The sequence below is a fragment of the Mauremys reevesii genome, linkage group 3 (genome assembly GCF_016161935.1).
Source record: "Mauremys reevesii isolate NIE-2019 linkage group 3, ASM1616193v1, whole genome shotgun sequence".
Taxonomy (NCBI): Eukaryota; Metazoa; Chordata; order Testudines; family Geoemydidae; genus Mauremys; species Mauremys reevesii.
In genome coordinates this window covers 193,687,089-193,702,429 of record NC_052625.1, presented here as the reverse complement: position 1 = coordinate 193,702,429, position 15,341 = coordinate 193,687,089, and the positions used below count along the sequence as shown (strand labels likewise).

Below are 15,341 nucleotides of genomic sequence, written 5' to 3'. Positions count from 1 at the left end.
TGAACGCATTCTAAAACAATATGCATTTCCTCACCTTTTGGGAGCGAAGCCAGACTTTAAGGCACCTGCTCCCCTACTTGGTGTAAACTTTGCTTGTGCCAATCAGAAACGAACACAAACAGGTTTTGGGCCCCGTCCCCTATGACACTTCTATGTCGTCATAGTTGGTACTTTAGGCCTGCCTGCCATGTGCAGGCAGGGAGAGGAAAAAGAAAAACGAATCCTGTGTACACCCGTAACCGAGCCTGATCACCTCGAAGCCTCTCTCTCAGCTCACGTGTTTCAAACAGAGTTTCTACGTTTGCCGGTCGTTATGCGTTGGTTTGTATTTGTAAGTATCGGTTCTTACTAAATGCTGCATCTTTGTTTATAAATATTGTTAGTAGATATTTTAGTCATTGTGTGTTTTAAGTTTCATTAACTCTATTAGCTAATCATACGCTGCTCCCTTACCCCTTGTAATTATCCCCAATAAAACTTTAAATTGATTAATTTTAGTCGTGTGTGTGTCTGCAGTTTGCATCGTGACCCATACTCTCCTTGCATCCCTTACCAATATAGTCTATTGCCACGTGCAGCCTGGTAAATAACAGGCCTGCATTTTTCTTTCGCCCCTGTGTGCCCGTGGCAATTTACATCCCCAAGCCCACGAAGGACTCACCTAGAATCTTTCAGGTTATTCCTCTGGGCCAACCTTTTATTCCTCAAACACAAGACATAAGCAAAACACCCAAACAAAGCTGTTCTTCAGCCTGCCACAGCTCCCAGGTGCTTTTCCCCTTGCCGCTCTTGGTGTCAAAGAGAAGGTGTTTCTTCCTTTCAATTGCCCTACCTGGAGCCCATCTCCTCCCTGCAGCTACCTTCCACCTGAACTCTCTCAGCCCTTTATAGAAAACACCTGAGCCCTTCCCAGCCCTCTGATCATCCAACTCGGCTGTGTGACCCCAGAACCCCTAACCCTTAAAGGGGCAGACCACCCTATTAGTGTGGGTGGGAATCAGACCCATTATATATATATATATGTAAGCAGAGTCAGGATGAGCCCCACCCTGACATCTGGTGGTAAATTATGGGGAGTGCGGAAAGTGTTGCATTGGTATTTCAGTTATTTGCATGGGCACTCCCACCCCACTTAGCATACCGCAAAGCAGCATGGGATGGTTATTTTCACAGCTGTGGGAGCCCCAATTTCGTTGTTATTGGGGCAGGAGGAATGAAATGTTGTCACCCTGATTGGGTAAATGGGGAACTATAAAACTGTCTTGTGATGGGGGGTTTCATTGTCAGCTGGATAGCGCTTGCTAGATGGGGCACATGGGTTCCAAAACCCATTGAAAAGAGAGAGGCTGGGGACAGAGATCTGTATTTGGTGGTGCAGGCTCTTTGTGTGAGCCAGAAGCACCAGTTCCACCTGTGCCTCTCTCCACTGTGGAATGTCAGAGTTAATTTTTGATTCTCATAAGAATTTAAATGCAGGGTACTGAGCTGAATTCACTGATACTGGGGCTCCCCTACTAAGAGCTGGAATCACTGAAGAGCTGGACTTGCTGAGCTGAGAGCACTAAGTACTGTGCTTATGAGTGGGGGAGCCTGAAGCAATACTGTGGAGCAGAGCAGCTGGCAGAGCAGAGTGGAGCAGTTTGTGCAGCCACTGGGTGAGTGGAGCCAAGCAGCTTGTGAGGACGGCTGGAGTGGCTCACAGGACAGCTTGTGGACCAGAGCAGCTGGCAGAGCGGAGCAGCCCACAGAGCAAGCGGAGCTGAGCTGTTTGCGGAGATGACTAGTGAAAGCAGAACCCCATGAAGAGGGAGGGCAGTTGGCCCCGAAACCACGTAAGGTGCCCCGCCCCTTTCTACCCAGGCTGGGGAGGGGGACCTCTGCAGAGAGACTCTTGAGCTCTGGGGCTGCACTGACCCGGGACAGAGACTTTTGGATTGTGGGACTGTGGGTGATTTGGGGGTTGCTGGACTCAGGGGCCCCGAGAGAAGGACATGGCCCAATTTGCTGGAGTGGGTCTTTGCTCACGGTTTGACCTATGAACTCTAGCTGAGGTATTTTCCCAGTTTAATGCTTGTTGTTTGTCATGTAATTAAAGCTTTTTTGCTATACCAAAACTCTGTGCTTGCGAGAGGGGAAGTATTTCCTCTTCGAGGCACCCAGGGGTGAGTGTAAGATTTTCCCAGGTCACTGGGTGGGGGCTCGAGCTGGTTTTGCATTATGTTGTGGGGAAGGGACCCCTATGTATTGAACCCGGCCCTTGCTGCTATCGTTTCGGCCCGGCAGAAGGGTTACATATATATTTTTAAACACTGAATTTAAATTTGGCCCCAAATTTAGCTTTTATATAAACAAGCTTTTACAAACACCTAAGATAACAAAAAAATGATACTTGATTAATTATTGAGAATTCCAGTAGGAGTCGTTTACTGAAAAACAGCCTCAGATGTAAGGATCCAAGCACGCTGTGATCTTATCATGGAATCCACTGAATCTTATTGCCCGGAATCTTGCTGAAGTCAACGAGCCTTTGCTTGGGCATCAGGGACCACATTACCACATCCCATTGCAGGACCCCTGCCTATCCGAGTCTGAAACGTTAGGTCAAATTCAGAGGCAAGTCTGAGTCCAAGTTCATGTAAGTTCCACCTTCTTCTGGCTCCTTGACATGTGAGTGAGTCTCCTTTAAATCATCTTACCACTATGCATCCCCCTAAACAACATTGCTGAGTCTGGCCCTTGGTTTTAATTCTGGGTATTAAACTACAATTCCCAAAGGGTCAACACTGCAAACCTGCATAAAGCCAGAGCATTTATGTGGAGAGAGAGAGAGAGAGAAAGTGTGTGTGTGTGTGTTAAACCCATATGTGCATGTTAAACCCATTCCTAACCCACAGAATGGTAATGCAGGCCCCTTGCCACCACTCCTTCAGCGTATGGCCCACACCAGTGGCCACTGCCCTTCCGCTTCCCTTATAAGGAGTTCCCTGGCCACTATGTTTGCATACATCCCAATGCTCTACTCCATTCTAGCCTATTCTAAGCTAGCCCAGATCCCACCACCTGGGTGCTCAAGTGGTGCAAAAGCCACTATCCCCTTCTCAGCTCAGTAATGCCTCATAGCTGAAGGGGTTCAGAGACTTTGTGAAGGCCCTCAACATCGAGATGGATTATATCACCCAAAATCCTCACTTTCCTGAGCCCTAGTTGAAATTCTAGTTGAAAAATCTCTGCTGATTTTTTCTGGCAACTAGGTTGTAGATCTATTTAAGTATTCAGGTAGTATACTGGTTCCTGGAACTAATGGTTCTCCAGCAAAATCAGTAGAGGCCAGCAGGAACCAATAGACACCAGTTGATTAATTCTACTGGAATTGTCACTAAGGGCATTCTGACGTCAGGACAGCAGAGAATGGCTTGCTAGTCAAAGACTGAAAATACATTTAAGTATATATTATTATGAAATTAGACCCTGAAGTAAAGCAGTTAAGCGCATGCTTAAAGTTAAGCACATGTGCATATGCTTTGCTGAATGGGGATGGACTTAAGCATATGTTTTGCTGAATTGGGGACTCAATTACCACCATTTACATATCCATTTCTACTATGTTTATGGAAACTAATAATGTATTTCCTTAGAAACTGCTTTTCTGTCTTAGAAGAGTTTTTAAAAGGTCCCTTGGGTACATCTTCAAGATACTACAGATCTCTTGAAACTGCTAGGAAGCATTTTTTTTCTTTTTTTGACTAATGCTGCCAGCCATGACAAACTACATAGCTAAAAATAGAATGACAGACCAAAATGCTACTAATGAAGAAGGTTTAAACATAACCAAAATTGCAAGTGACTAAATAATACTAAATAGATGCAAACCTTCTGGGAAAACTAATTCCACAGAAAATGAGAAAAATAGGAAAACAAACCAAAAATAAATCAGAAGTTTTATATCTAAAAGGAATGAGCAAAGAGCAAGGGGCCCATTTCTGCTCCCATTGAAGTCAATGGCAGTTTTGTCTTCAGGCCCTGTGTGAGAGATTTTCAAAGCGTTGTGTGCAGTGTTGTAGCCAGGTTGGTCCCAGGACACTAGAGACACATTAGCAATCTCTCTGAGAATTTCAAATGCACTTAACATTGGCCTAACTCTGCTCTCATTAAAGTCAATGGGATTTTTACCAGACACATGAGCGCTGGCCTAAATCAAATTCCCATTGACTGCAATAGGAGCAGAGTTAGATGGAGAACTTGCCTTTGTATTTCTTTATTACACCAAAATCCCAGTCCCACAATCCCTACCATGGAAACACTTCTGTTGATGCCAGTGGGACTTTCACCTAAAAAGAGATAGCTGAATTGGACACCAAGTGACAAAAGCAATGGACTGCTGCAGACAATGAAGCAATGTAGCCTGTATCACCCTCAGGTTTATCACTGCTCCCTCTAGTGGCAATAAAAATGTCTCAAATGTAGAGAGCACTCAAATCATTCCTTGGAGAGGAGAAAGCAAGGACCCTCTCTCTCCCTCTGACAAAGTGGTGAAGTTATAGGATAAGGCAGAGGGACTTTTTGTAAAGTGATGCAAATCCCTTTCTTCCCCCTAATCCTTTCCAGGGAAATTCTGGCTCTGTTAAGTTTAGCTGAGCCTTTGGGACAATTTTGGGGAGTTTTTAATATCCAGAGGGGCCATTCACTTTTATTCATTCATAGTAATTTTTCCATTAAGACCTGGCTTCTAATTAGTTTCAATGAGCCTTTACGTTTCTCTTTCCTTTGGCTACATTTAATAAAACACCCACATACAAGACACACTGCCCATATGGCACTTCTCATGCAGGACGCCTGTAAAGTAATACCGATAAGTTTTGTACTGCAGAATTGGGGCCTATGGGTGGCTCCAGTCCTCACACATTTCTTCCCAACTGCCACCGCAAAGAGAAAGAGAGAGAACCACACATGATATCCACCTTGCTTAATGAACCTCTAGAAGATATTCAGACTCCATGGTGATAGACATGGCATGACAACCAGTAGGACAGAACTTTTAAGCCAATGGGATCTGCTTGGGTGCACAGTCTGCACATCACATTGTGGGATCAGGACTGTAGTTTTGCTCTGCTTTTTTAAAATATTGATATGGACATACATGGTGAAAAGATAAGGCTAATAAATTGTATTTTTAAGAAAAGAAATTCAAGACAATCTTATCGAACAATAACCGTCCAGGCAGTCTTGTTTCTATCGCACCTTCCTCACAATTTGGAAGTTAAAAACTGAAGCCATTGGAAATATAAGAGTTTGGAGAAACTTTCTTTATAGATGTCATGGCTGGCGCATAGGAGAAGTTTACAAACCAGACACCATCATATCAGTGTTAAAAGTGAAACATCAGTGTTCTTAATACAGGTGGGGACAAACCAAAACCCAGGATACAAATAGAGCCCACATTAGAGCCATACATTTTAGGACCAGAAGGTACTCATCTACTCTGATTCCTGTCTATCACAAGCCATCAGCACAACCTAGCACCTGTACACTAAACCCAACAACCAAAATTAGGCCATGATATTGCAGCCCACAGGAGACTGGGCTATTGAGTGCCATAGGCAGAGAATAGGAGATACTGAGACACACCAATGCCCCTGCAATAGCAGGGAAATTATTACATGAGATATATGCAAATAATCCTGGCAAGTGACCCGCACGCCATACTGCAGCAGAAGGCAAAAAAAAGTCACTGCCAATCTGACCTGGGAGAAAATTCCTTCCTGACCCCACACATGGCAATTAGTTAGACCAGGAGCATATGAGCAAGAGCCAGCCAGCCAAGCACATTGTTTGGCAGAAGACAGAATAAAATACATTAGTCAGATGGGCCCCAGCCTCCTCAAACTGGGGTCACCTGTCCTCAGTTCTTACTGCACTGAAGAAACCACAAAGCCAAGTTTACAATACATATGGACATCTTTCCCACTTAGTAACCATCCACTGAGCAAAACAGAAGGTTAGTTTGTAGTTTCTGTGACAATTTCCCAGCAGCACAATGGTCTCAGAGCTCAGACTCTCAAAGGATGGTGTTGTATTCACTGTGAAAGCATACTGTTTATTCTTACTGGTTTTGTATGTTTACTGAAGCAACAGAGTTGCTTGGGACTAATGCTGTAATTTTAAAAGAACAATGTTTAATTATTCCACAGAGCAACCTCTATGAACAAACAAAACTGGAGCAAGTTATTTTTCTATATATAGCTACAGAAGACTATGAAAATCTAAAATGTGAACTATAAGCCCCGCTAACAAATCCATAGAAACATTATAGAATCTGTCACTTTTATTTTTAATCTAGTTGCTAAAAACAATATATGCATGAGGAGTTTATGGACACAAACTTAGAAGGTGATGGGGAGTGAAACCTGTCTTAAATGACTACTCATGGATCCAGGGGAAAATTGGTTGCTGAGGAGAGATGGCCTGAGGTCAGATAAAACCGTAGTAGAATCCTAGGGCTGTCTTTATAGTGGTCTCTCAAAACAGGGGAGTCCCTTTGTGAGGGGCCTGTGATGCAGGTTTCTTTGTACTGCCACACGCTGAAGCAACACAAAGTCGTCAGAACAGGTTCGTTGTCACTTAACTTCCATTGGTTTTTAGGTGAGCGGAGATGTTTAATCCAGCCCAGCAGAGCCCCGTTTAGCATCTCCCATATCTGGTCTTGTATCCAAATCCTATTTACATCCCTACACCCCAACATGAGACACTCCCTCATTTGTCAATTCCCGCTTTAATCCCCAAATAAGTAATTTATTTCCAAACCCCACAGCAAGCCCCCCTCCCCTTGAATTATCCAAACACCCCTCCCCGTATTTGCAACATGCCAAGGCTGTACTCAATACTCCACCAGCCCCCGAAATACCTGGTCCCTGCCCCCAAAGGCTTCACAATCTGCCCCAAAACGTTTCCGACAGCGCAGGGTGGCTTTGTCCTGTGAGGTCTGCAGTGCTCGATGTGTGCGCACTGGGAAGGGGGAAATCGGGGGAGGGGGTCGGGTCACAGACCCAGCCAAAACAAAATGGAAAAAAATTGAGCTGGGTCCCCGAGGGGATGATGATAGGAACACCCCCGCCACACCCACAGGTTTTTTCCAGACCCCTTTAAGCAGTGGAGGCTCAGAACGCCCCTGCAAGGGGCTGGTGTCAGTGGACACCAAGGGGGGGGCCCATCGGAGCAGTGACATGAGAATTACTGATCCCCCGTGACACCAAGCGCCGGGCACGATTCATTTCTTGCCCCCCGCCCCGTCAGCGACACCCCCTCCGCCTGGGGCAAAGCGGGATTTCATTCCCCTCCCACGCCAGGGAAGAGCAGGGAACTGTCCCTCCCTAGCCCCCCCCCGGGACAGCATGCCTGGGGGATGTTAGATAACGGGCCGGGGGGGGGGGAATACCTTTCCGGGGGGGTATTCCTGGCAATGGCTTCCCCCGGGGAGGGTCCCACGCTGCAAGGACACCGGGCAGCCTGCGCCTGAACTTACCTGCTGGGGCTCGTTTTCCTCCCCCCACCCCCTGTGCGCCGCCCGCTGCTCCGCTCCGCTCTCTGCTCCGGGGAGCTGCTGTCACCCTGACAAAGCGGCTCAGCTGCCGCCGGCCCAATCAGCCAGCCCCGCGGCTCAGCCACACACACCAGCCAACCAGCGCGGGAGAGCCGAGCCCGTCTACACGCCCCCGCCCCCCGCGCCCTCCCCAGCACGCCCGCGCTCCGAGCTCGTGTCATCCCCGGCTGCTGCGCTAGGCTGGGCGAGGGGGTGCGGGGTGGGAATCAGTCACTGCCTCGCCACAAGTGGGTGGAGGTTTCTGTCTAGGGTGACCAGATGTCCTAATTTTATAGGGACAGTCCTGATTTGGGGGGCTTTTTCTTATATAAGCTCCTATTACCCCCCCCACACACACACACACACACCCTGTCCTGATTTTTCACATTCGCTGTCTGGTCACCCTATTTCTGTCTGCCCCCCCCTCTCTGCACAAGGATGGGAATTTCTGTTCTTCCCCCTTCACAATCACTTCCATAGGGGGGGGGGGCAAAGGGAAAACTCTGCCCACCAGGTGGAGGTGAGTTCAGGTTTCTGTGGCATCATCTGGGTCTGGGCACTGGAGTGTAGACAGAGCTTAATTTGTAATGAAAGTGGTGCCAGGGCACAAGCAGATTATTTTACTTTCATAATTGACCTGCAAGCTCAGAGGTGCCGGGATTATGACCTGCCCAGTCTGGAGGTCCCAGGGCTAAGCTCTGGCACAAATTAAGCATTGCATGTAGATCTCTGCTATGCCAGAACTCTCGTTCTCCTCTGTTGTGTTCCCCTAGTTTAGTATCATAATAACTAGGCTTGGAAGTATTAGACTTTTATCTGTGAATGTCAATTTCACTGCGCACACACAAACTGATGAAAATATCTGTCCATTATAGCGGAAGAGGACCAATCTGGGTCTTCTTTTAAAAAGAAAGTCGTTTAAGAGTTTTGATCTTCTGCTTTCTTGGAAAAAGAACTGTTTCTCTTCCTCCTGTCTCTCCCATTTGCATGTCAGAGGCTGCTAAACCTCAGAGTAAAGTTTTCTGTGGTATCTCCTTACTCCTATAAAATGTTATGGGGATGAAATCAGTAGAGTTCTACAGAAATGGCTGTGAAAAATCTATAAAATGTAACAGAGAATGAGATCATTCCCACAGAATTTTTTAAAACATCCTACAGATGTCTATAGAAAGTATGATTCTCTGTTAAGTAAATATATAAAAAAATCCAATAGAAAGGTTACAATTCACTCAAGCTCTTTCCACTAACGGCCCTTATGACTTGCTGTGGTGAATGAGACTAGAGTCCTATCTCAGACAGTGCCAGAAGATGGTGCAAGAAATCCTGCAGTGGATAGTTGTAGGACAACCGTCACACAGGGAAAGTCTCTTCCGGACTCCATTACTTAGAGGCTGTCCTTATGTCCTGAAGCATGAGGTTTTAGATCCCTTCCAAAGTCTTTGTTCTCTGTTTTTTAATTCTTACTATTGTGGGTGGATACCCTTGTAATCCATAGATTAATTATTATGATTTGTTTGTATTGCAATAGCATGTCAGAGCCCAAGTCATGAACCAACCAGGATCCCATCGTGCTAGGCACTGTACAACCACAGAAAACAGTCCCCATCCTAAAGAGTTTACAATCTAAATTGCAGAATTAAAAGAATATTGAACATGTCTAAGGTCTCTCAGTTTTAAACCTGTAGCCTTTCAGTTTCATTGACTGTCCCCTTGTTTTTTGTATTCTGAGGATGGGTGCACCTGATTTACTTTCGCTGCACCATTCACATGCCATATCCCTGTATCACATCCCCTCTTACTTGTCTCCTCTTTGAAGTCAACAATCCTGATTTTCCCCATTCATTCTTCAGTGCCTCTTCCAGTTGAAGTTCATGCTTGGAAGACAGTCAAAGTTCACCAGGCAGAGTTTTTCTTTCACCGCCTGGGTATCTCCACAGAGGGGGCTGAGCGAGCCCATAATTAGGAAAATTGGGAACATCTAAGCCTGAGCTTTGGAAATACTCTTGCAAGCATTTCAACATTATTATTGGGACAACTGAGGAGACCAACACAGGATTCCAGTGTTTAAAGTATCAAATGTTTTTCAAAGCAAGCACTAATGAGAGTGGAAACAATGACAGGGTTCTGAATATCCCCGTAAGTATTTAAACACTCACATTAGGAAAATTCCATAATAATGGGCAATTATGTTTTAAAATATTTAAAAATGACTGAGAAAAGAGAGCTCCCTGGTAGCTAATGAAACCTGCCTTTCAGAGGCAATCTTGCCATTTACTAATTTGGACTCAAACACTATGTCTGAGTAGCCAGGCTGTGCATATCAGAGTGCTGCAGGGATCCTCCACGGCCCAAGTATATGTAGATTATCAGGGAACCTCAGGGTTGAGAAGGAATCCCTGAACCAACCACAGAACAGCAGCTCCTTGTAAGATCTGCAAATAGTGACCCAGTGCTGATCACCCAGAATTCAATGAAAGTTTTGCTATTGACTTCAGTGGATGCAGGATTAGACCCAATGAACCAAACCCTGAGCTGCTCAGTACCCACAGGTTGCACTGCAGATAAGGGGAGTGGTAAATATACTTGGGATTTGATTTGCTGGGCCAAACTGTTCTCCAAGTTACACTCTGGTTGCACCAGTATTTCAACAGAAGTGAATCAGTACAACTAAGAGAAGAATTAGGCCCATCGTGTTGATATGTGACCACCCACACAAAATACAACCAAGGACCCAGTCCTGCAATCTTAGGACATATTTCAGGGTCAGCGTTTTCTCCTTTCAGAAGAAGAAAGGAGTTCGTCTCCCCCCACCCCCAAACAAAGCAGATAAAGATCTACAAAGTTCTTGTCCTACATACTGGCTCTTATCCATCGCTGCCCCCTCTGAATGTCCCCAGTTCCTTCACCGGCTACTGGATTAGGAATCCTCCTTAAAGGAAGAGTCCAGCGATTAGAGTGGGAAACATGGGTAAAATTAATGCTGACTGGATCAACATTAACCTACCCATGAACATTCCCTGTAGCTGGTTAGGGTGACATCATTGTCTCCACAGCTCTTAATCTGACCCTTCTTTATGTGTGTAATATCCACCAAGGGCTTCTGCAGAATGCAATAAAGACAGCAAAATAAAACTGGGGGGCAAGGGCTGGGTCTTTTATTAGTCTGCAAAGCACCCTGCCCAGCTATGGGTGGCAGGGAATGATTAATGAAATGTAAATGAAACATTGCTACAGAAGGTCTGTCTGTCTCTCTGGATTAGCTGTATAATTCCAATCCTTTACCAAAAATGTGTCAGTAAATATATATTGTAACATAGCCACTAGGATTATCACTGCACAAGCCACTAATTAGAAGTGACAGTAAATTCTAAGGCAACTGACAGCAGAGGCAGCGTTAACATGTTCTGCCCATGAGTCACCCTAAAAGTCCTTTTCTCTTCAACATTGTAGAATTCCTGACTCAACTTAGAGCCCCCCCAATAAAAATTTGTTGTGTTACAGTTAACCCACAGTTTTGAAGAAAAATGAACTACTGTGCCTGCATAGCTAGCTGAGAAAGATGCATTTATGCATCCGACGAAGTGGGTATTCACCCACGAAAGCTCATGCTCCAATATGTCTGTTAGTCTAAAGGTGCCACAGGACTCTTTGCTGCTCTTACAGATCCAGACTAACACGGTTACCCCTCTGATACTAGCTGAGGAATGTTTTTAACTAAAGAGAAATGTTTGTTAGCCTTGATGCTTAGTAAAGTAAGAGGAACAAAGAATTCCACTAGCTTTTAAAATAATCTCTACTGCTAGCAAAGAAAGAATCTTTTGTTCTGCAACAAAGTTAATCTTGAAGCATAACAGCAATTCTTACTGCTTCTATCTTGACTGGTTAACTGACTCCTTAGAGTCCTTATAATAGAGGTGCCATCCCAGCACCTCCTTCCCATGGTATAATGCAGCAGCTTTGCCTCAGTTTCCCCCCATGCTATTCAGACCACTCCCCCTATAGATGTGGCTTAGTCCTCCCGTCAAATCACTTCAGAGCACTCCACCCCTTCCAGGGTAACTGAGGCCTTCAGTCAAAATCCACTAGAGACACCAAACAAAAACATCCTCAGCCCAGCCGTTAGCCCCCTTCCTGGCAGGGGGGCCCCCAGCTGTAATGTCTTGGTCTACTATCAGGTTTCTGAGTTTCAATCACACAAACAATATGGTTCAGGCCTAATGCAGTGTCCAGGCAGCTCCTAGCCCCAAAGAGGCTTCTTCCCCCAGCAACCTATATGCCCTGTCTATTAGGCCATTACCTGACTCCCCTCCTTTTAAATCCCCCCGGCCTAACCTAACACCCAGCAACAAGTGTTACAGGGCAGGGCAATTTGAGCCTGTGTCTGTTAATTAACCCCTTCCTGTCTGGTGTGGGGTTTGTGCTCCCCTTCAGTCCTCTGTAAGCTATATTATATACTGAACGTGTTCTTGGAGTGGTGGAGACACCCCATGGCATACACATCCTCATGAGAACAGAAGGCACCACTCACTAGCATCACTAATGGCATTAGATCAGGTTGCTCATGAATGGCCCCGGGGTTGCTGCTGCTGCATGTTTACAAGCAGCAGCATTTGAGTTCTCAGCTGTGCTCAACCAAATGTTTAGTTGCGAAGCTGCAGCAACTGGCTTGTCAAAATGGTCTCCCAGGCTGATAGATTGCCTCCTCCCTAAATTGGTGAATGGGATATAATAGCAGCCAGTTAGTCAAAGAAACCGTCTGATAGCTGCCTACAGCACATACAGTTTGTGGAGGAGTATCAAAGACGCCAGCTGAATCAAACCCAAACTAAGAACACAGCCTGTCCAGCACGTGGTTTCTAAACATCCTGCCTGCCTTCCTGGTACACATATTTCCAGCTCCTTTTAGGCTAGAGCTCCTCTGGGGAGGAACTATATTTATTTCGTCTCTTGTACAGTGCTGTGTACATTGTAAGCCCTTAATACATAACCAAGCCCACTCCTGGTTCTTATATTCAGGATGAGATTTATTAGGAGTGACTTGCCCAGTATGTCCCAAACTGCAGCAAAAGATACAAGGTGAATAGAGCTTCTGTTTTGGGAGGTCCATTAATTTTATTTTTGGGGATTTATTTTTAGGAATGTTTAAATTTTATGTAGCTATCCAAAAGTCAGGGGGTTTTCAGGGCTTTCTCTTTGTATATACCATAATGAGTAGTGTATATTACAAATACTACCTATTGTAGTAATATGTACTGTAATGAGTAATCTCTTTGTGATGTTCCCTAGAGGGCTTTAACATACTGTTATATCAGGTCAGGTTATAGCAGGGTAGCAGTGTATTATTACTTATTTGTGTTGCAATAACACTTAGGAGCCCAGGCATTGACCAGGAGCCCCTTGTGCTAGATATGTTTGGTTCAGAATGATGTAGATACCTTTATGGTTGCCTTTGCCAGTGAAAGTGCTTCAGGACCTACTGACCCTCATTGGAAGGTTTTGGAAAAGCATCCTAGGAGACATTTTGGCTTACATTGGGAGATCATTTCCTGAATTGCTCTGCCTCTGTTTCATTACGTGAAACGATGATCCCTGCTTTTAAGTTTTTATCTGCTTCTTTCCTTCCTGATATCTTCATTCATTATTAGGATGATACCATCAGTGGGTTGTGTAGGGCTGAGATTCACTCAGCAGATGGGTTTAACAAATCTCTATTACAGCAAAACACTTAGCAAGCAGGGATCAATTACTCACAAGTGGGAAGCTCATTGGGATGATCTTATCACAGTCACCTCCATCACTGGACAATACAGCTTCAGCCATCCTTTGTTACACAAACTTATTTATAATTTTTTGTTATCTTTTCTTCTATCTATGAGTTAGGCTCCCATTTCCCCGTTAATTCCTCTTCCCCATCAGTACTGGTTTATTGTTAGTTCAGACCAGTCTTTTCTAGCCTTTTAGCTACTTTGTCGTTTCTTTTTCTTACAAACATGACTACTCTACAATTTCTTGCACATGTGCAGTTCTACTTATGCTTATGCTGTTAAATGTTATCCAAAGAAACTCTTAAAATCCACAGCAGGATTCTGTCAGGCCTAAATGTGCCTTTGTTTCCAACAGATTGCTATAGAAATAATTATGCTTTCAGAAGCAGAGCAGTGTGGATGATAAGTTATTATGATTAACTTATTAGTCCTTTATATGACACTGCAAATATGTACAGCCAATAGAAAATAAGCAGCATGAGCAGACAAGTAACAACAATCACATTTTATACGAGTATCCCTGAAGTTAACACAGACCTGGGGACTCATGCACAGTCTGCTTCAAACTGGGTTTATTGCTACAAATTTACTAGCAAAGCCCATGCTGCTAACGCTCAGGATTAAAAAAATGTACTAAAGCTAATTGCTACAATGCCTACCCTGCTAGAAACGCCTATAATTAAATGAATCAACTGAAGTTTGCCCTGAGGTGGTGCCATAACACATAGACTTCAGTCCCTAGTGAAATGTGAACAGTGGAGGTGAGGGAGCAGGACCCGACACAGGTGCACAGTTGTTATTAAACAGTATGGGGTCAAACCTGGCCTCTCTTGCCCTGATGTGCCAGTGTGAAGTGAGAAAAGAAAAAGGGGAGTGTCTGCTTTTTTGCATAAACCACAGGACAGAATCTCCCAACCATGTACAAGAGAACTATGCACCAGATCCTCAAAGGTATTTGATTTCAGTGGGAGCTAGGCACCCAAATGCCTTTCAGGGTCAGAGTCCATGTCCCCAAGAGGTGAGATGTAGAGGCTTTAGTGATTGCAAATTTTTGCATGTCCTGGCACTTGAATTTGTGCTGGCAAATAAGTTAATTGCTACTTGATCCAGTCACACAAATCCAAAATTTTCAATATGCAAAAATGTGCATATCCACAAAACCGTGACTGCAAATTTAGTGGCCAGGTTGGGGCCATTTTGAAAATTTGGCCCACAGACTCTATCTAAATATACGGACTTACAACTGAAGGAAAATCATGACCAGTTTCGGGGGGGGAGGGGGTTGTTTTTAGAGGAACATCAGACTCGACTCTTAAATAAGTGGTACATGATTCAAGTCCATGGCAAGCAACAGCCAGTTGTCTGTCTTTTGGATAAAACATTCTTTGGTTTGTTTTCATGGAAAAGGAACTTAAAAGCTCAGACTTGCACTGCTGTAATCACCTTTTTATATCCATGTTTTATTCCAGTTCTGTAAGCAAGCTTAAAATAGCAGGTGATAATACCAAGATTTGGACAGCGGAAGAGGGTCACATAGCAATATATCAAGCCACAGGACATTATTTAATAAAGGTCAGTGGCCTCAACCGGACTTTACATTTTATCATGCGTTACCTAGCTATTAAGTTTAAGCTGGATGTGACATTTGGGCAGAGGTCATATTATCTATATAGGTCCCAATTCAGAAAAGCACATATATCTACTGTATATAAATACATTCAGGAAAGCAGTCAATGGTCCATTGAGCACATGCGTAGTGCTTTGCTGAATTGAGATGCTTTCCTGAACTTGGGCCAGATACATTAAATTCACCCCAGATCTGAATTAGCAGTAACAAAGACTAGGGCTGCAAACCCTACTGAGTACATCAGTAGTCAGTTGGCTGGGGGATACAAAATCTTTGAGTTACCAGCCAGCGGCCTGCTACCCATATTTACAACACAGAACATTTAAAACGTTACCCCCAGATCCCATGTGCCTCACACTTGGTAACTGATGAA

The 15,341-nt window shown here is 44.5% G+C and overlaps 1 protein-coding gene across 1 annotated transcript in view; it reads right to left on the bottom strand.

Moving 5' to 3' along the window:
- Positions 1-7,629, bottom strand: part of RCAN2 (regulator of calcineurin 2) — a 171,470-nt gene extending 163,841 nt beyond the window's left edge. Inside the window, exon 1 of the mRNA XM_039532685.1 lies at positions 7,520-7,629. The gene's annotated coding sequence lies outside the window, so the exon portion shown is untranslated. The remainder of the gene's footprint in view (positions 1-7,519) is intronic.
- Positions 7,630-15,341: the final 7,712 nt, after the last annotated feature.